The sequence below is a fragment of the Delphinus delphis genome, chromosome 6 (genome assembly GCF_949987515.2).
Source record: "Delphinus delphis chromosome 6, mDelDel1.2, whole genome shotgun sequence".
Lineage (NCBI taxonomy): Eukaryota > Metazoa > Chordata > Mammalia > Artiodactyla > Delphinidae > Delphinus > Delphinus delphis.
The window spans coordinates 20,235,910-20,240,585 of NC_082688.1; the positions used below are offsets into that span (position 1 = coordinate 20,235,910).

General features: G+C 53.0%; 2 non-coding genes across 2 annotated transcripts; one reads left to right on the forward strand and one right to left on the reverse strand.

Moving 5' to 3' along the window:
- The first annotated feature begins 293 nt into the window (after positions 1-293).
- LOC132427784 (U6 spliceosomal RNA) lies at positions 294-400 on the forward strand. Its single transcript, XR_009519991.1, has one exon. It is a non-coding gene; the product is annotated as a U6 spliceosomal RNA (small nuclear RNA).
- Positions 401-3,923: 3,523 nt separating this feature from the next.
- LOC132427785 (U6 spliceosomal RNA) lies at positions 3,924-4,030 on the reverse strand. The gene has a single exon (XR_009519992.1). It is a non-coding gene; the product is annotated as a U6 spliceosomal RNA (small nuclear RNA).
- Positions 4,031-4,676: the final 646 nt, after the last annotated feature.

Below are 4,676 nucleotides of genomic sequence, written 5' to 3' on the forward strand. Positions count from 1 at the left end.
TGTAGGCGACCCGGCGGAGCGTGAGGAGGGCCAGGCCCGGAGCGGGCAGGCGGAGCAGCAGGTCCCGGCCCGCGGGAAGCCGAGGCGGGCGTCTGTGTGGCGTGACCTGGGCGTGGCTGGCAGCGGGGAGCCTGTAAGAGGCAGGGTAGGAGCTCAGGGCCCCCAACGGGGATGAAGCCTGGCCATGCCACGGCCCTGCTAAGGGTCCTTGCAGGGCTCCGTACTGCTTGGTCATCAGTCCCGCACTAGACTGTGAGCTTTCTGAGGGCCCAGAGCTTTAGAATAAGTGAGCAGGGCTCGCTTCGGCAGCACATATACTAAAATTGGAACGATACAGAGACGATTAGCATGGCCCCTGCGCAAGGATGACACGCAAATTCGTGAAGCGTTCCATATTTTTTAAAGCAATTATACTCCAATAAATATGTTAAAAAAAAAAAAAAGAATAAGTGAGCAGACGGGACTTTTGGCCCGGGACCCCAGACAACACTGACCTTTCCTAGAGAAGGACTAGGGGCCCTGAGGGGGATGGAGAAGGACGAAGGTCCGACTTAGTCTGCTCAGGGACTTCTTCGGCCCCTTGTCAAGGAGGACACTCAGAACTCAGAAAACACTGTCCCCTCCCCTGACCCTCAGGGATAGCCATGCCCAAAGAGGGGTGGCCACAGCCCCTGGCCGGAGAAAAATCAAGAGATAAAGTTGGCGGCCGTGCTCTTTCCAAGTTCCTCAAGTTCGATTCCACGTTGGCCCAAAGCGGGTTTGGGGTGGGGAGGTGGCTTTTGGAATGTGGGGAGTAGAGGCCTTTGGAACTTCGAGAACCTTGGAAACTTTCGAACTTTCAGCATCTTTAGAAGTCTTCAAATCTTGGAAATCTTAGAACCGTTGGAATCTTAAAATCTGGAGCACTTTTAAGATCTTGGACTCTTGACATTCTGGAATGTAGAGGGATTGGAACTGGGGGGTTCTTCTTCTGTTTTCCTTTTGGCCATGCCGCACGGCTTGTGGGATCTTAGTTCACCAACCAGGGATCAAACCTGGGCCCTCAGGAGTGAAATCACGGAGTCCTAACCACTGGACCGCCAGGGTGTTCCCAAACTGGGACGTTCTGATCTTGGAGTGGAAAGTGACTTTTTGGTGTAGGGATGGACACTCGCCCGCAGACCTGATCCCTCTCTTCCCACCTGTCCTCGGAGCCCAGTGTTTCAAATATCCTGGTCTTGTCCAGCTTTTCATTTAAGATTTTAAAAATAAAAATGTATTGATCATCTTAAATTTTTGATGTTGTGTTTCTTAAACAAATGATGACAATATTTATTGCCTAATTGGGTTTTTAAGATTCCAGATTTTTTTTTTTTTTAAGATGATTGTTGCCTCTCGTGTCACCAATTCACCAAACATTCATGCTGGAATGGGGCGTAGAGATCACCTACTTTTTCAGATGGGGAAACTGAGGCCCAGTGGGGGTGGGGGATTTGTTCAGGGTCCTCTGGTGACTCAGAGTCAGATCTGGGCTTCTTGGCTCCTGCATCCGAGCTCTACCCACCACCTCCCTTTGTGCCCACCCAGCTCCCCTGTTCTTGGTAGCTGCCCCATCCGCTCGGGCCGAGGATTTTCCATGCTTTCCCATAGCTTTCTCCCACGTCCAAGTTTCCTCTCTACAAGATGGGGCCAGGGATTCCTGAGCCAGGTTGAGGCCCACGTGCCTGGAACGTGAGATGCATGTAAAGAGCAGAGACCCTGCCAGATCACCTCCAGCGATCAGGGTACACCAGGAAATGAGGGAAACAGCAACTCCACTGCAGCTCAGCCAGGGCTCTGGAGTCTGGAAAGCTCTTTGGAGAACTGGTTGTTTGGATCCGGGTCCTTCGTCTCCTGCAGTAGCCTGCGCTGGTGCCCGCCCGTGGAGGCTTCTCAGCCCCTCTCTGCCTCTTCCTCCACCGACCACTGTCCCCTACTGCATCCTCTCCGTCTCAGTGTTTCTGTTTCTTTGTGGCCTCTGCCTCCTCATAGTTTCTCCTGCCTATGGCTCCCGTGAGCGCACACCCTCTGCAGCCCCAGAGTTCCTCTTTCCTTCGTGTATCTCGGCTTTGGCGGTCACTCCCAACTTCTCAGCTTACACTCAATGTCCCCCTACGAGAGGACTTGATTGGTTTGGAAGTCCCCACTAGGACAGGCCCTGGATTAAATGGACTCTCATACACGGGCTCTGATTCTTTGACACCAACTGGTGTCCAGCAATTCAATTTCACACTAACTCGCCGAGTTAGTGCAGAACCCACAGGTTTAGGGCTCAGTCCCTCAAGACTCTGTCCACTTCAGGTGCCAGTCACAAGTCCCAGGGACAACCTGGGATTGAGGCTGTGAATTCTGGGGTTCTCACAACCCCCTTCTCAGGTTCCATAATTTGGTAGAACAACTCACAAAACTCGGGAACATGCTTTACTATTACCGGTTTATTATAAAGGCTACAACTCAGAAGCAGCCAACTGGAAAAGGATGAACTATGGCGGGGACGGGGAGGGGAGCGGGATTTCACAGAGTATCCGGCCCTCTTAGGGCACACCACCCTCCCAGCAAGTCCATTTATTCACCAACCAAGAAGCTCTCCAAACTCTGTTGTTTAGGAGGGTTTTATTCAAGTTTCATTATATCGGCATGATAGACTTAATCCTTGGCCATCGGTGATTGAATTCAATCTCCAGCCTCTCTCCCCTCCCAGGAGGTTGAAGTGGGGGTGAGGACAGCCAGCCCCATCCTGAACCTATCTAGGGTCTCCCCATGGGTCATCTCATTAGCATACAAAAGACAACAAATTTCAAGGGATTTAGGACCTCTGGGCCAGGAAGCAGTGACTACGACCAAATATTACCTTTTTTATTATACCATACTGACCACTTCTCCGGCCACTTGCCAACTTCAAGATTGGCTGCTCTTGGGTCAAACACCCACTTTGGTCCAGGCAGCCCTGGCCAAGGTGGAAGGATGGCTCAGAGTAGTGTGTGGTGGCCCATGTGTAAGCTGCTCAGGCTGGGAATGGACATGGCAGGTGACAGAAGCATCTGGGCGACTGGGGGTTACTCAGCCTGGCTGCACAAGACCAGGATATTTGAAACACTGGGCTCCGAGGACAGGTGGGAAGAGAGGGATCAGGTCTGCAGGCGAGTGTTCATCCCTACACCAAAAAGGCATTTTCCACTCCAAGATCAGAACGTCCCAGTTTGGGAACACCCTGGCGGTCCAGTGGTTAGGACTCCGTGATTTCACTCCTGAGGGCCCAGGTTTGATCCCTGGTCGGTGAACTAAGATCCCACAAGCCGCGCGGCACGGCCAAAAAGAAAAAAAAAGGAAAACAGAAGAAGAACCCCCCAGTTCCAATCCTCTACATTCCAGAATGTCAAGAGTCCAAGATCTTAAAAGTGCTCCAGATTTTAAGATTCCAACGGTTCTAAGATTTCCAAGATTTGAAGACTTCTAAAGATGCTGAAAGTTCGAAAGTTTCCAAGGTTCTCGAAGTTCCAAAGGCCTCTACTCCCCACATTCTAAAAGCCACCTCCCCACCCCAAACCCGGTTTGGGCCAACGCGGAATCGAACTTGAGGAACTTGGAAAGAGCACGGCCGCCAACTTTATCTCTTGATTTTTCTCCGGCCAGGGGCTGTGGCCACCCCTCTTTGGGCATGGCTATCCCTGAGGGTCAGGGGAGGGGACAGTGTTTTCTGAGTTCTGAGTGTCCTCCTTGACAAGGGGCCGAAGAAGTCCCTGAGCAGACTAAGTCTGACCTTCGTCCTTCTCCATCCCCCTCAGGGCCCCCAGTCCTTCTCTAGGAAAGGTCAGTGTTGTCTGGGGTCCCGGACCAAAAGTCCCGTCTGCTCACTTATTCTTTTTTTTTTTTTTAAACATATTTATTGGAGTATAATTGCTTTAAAAAATATGGAACGCTTCACGAATTTGCGTGTCATCCTTGCGCAGGGGCCATGCTAATCGTCTCTGTATCGTTCCAATTTTAGTATATGTGCTGCCGAAGCGAGCCCTGCTCACTTATTCTAAAGCACTGGGCCCTCAGAAAGCTCACAGTCTAGTGCCGGACAGATGACCAAGCAGTACGGAGCCCTGCAAGGACCCTTAGCAGGGCCGTGGCATGGCCAGGCTTCATCCCCGTTGGGGGCCCTGAGCTCCTACCCTGCCTCTTACAGGCTCCCCGCTGCCAGCCGCGCCCAGGTCACGCCACACAGACGCCCGCCTCGGCTTCCCGCGGGCCGGGACCTGCTGCTCCGCCTGCCCGCTCCGAGCCTGGCCCTCCTCACGCTCCGCCGGGTCGCCTACAGCTCAGCTTCGGCTCTGCTTCTGCTGCTCACTGAGCTGGACCCTCCTGGCTGACCCTGATCCTCACGAGACGACCACACCTTCCCTCAGGGAGAGAGGAAAGCCTGCTCAGGCCAGCCCTCACCCCAGTCGGGATCCCTCCCCAGTGGGCCGTGCCGTGGCAGCAGCAGGTGGAGGGGAAGAGACTTGGGGCTGGGACACCAATCCGGAGCCCAAATTTGACTGTATACCCCCCTGGCTGTGAACTCTGAAAACTTCCATTTCCTCCATATCAAGGGAGATTTTCCTTCCTACATCTCAAAGTTACAGAGAAATTGGACCCCTTACCTGTTAGAGGACCCACCACTGCACTCC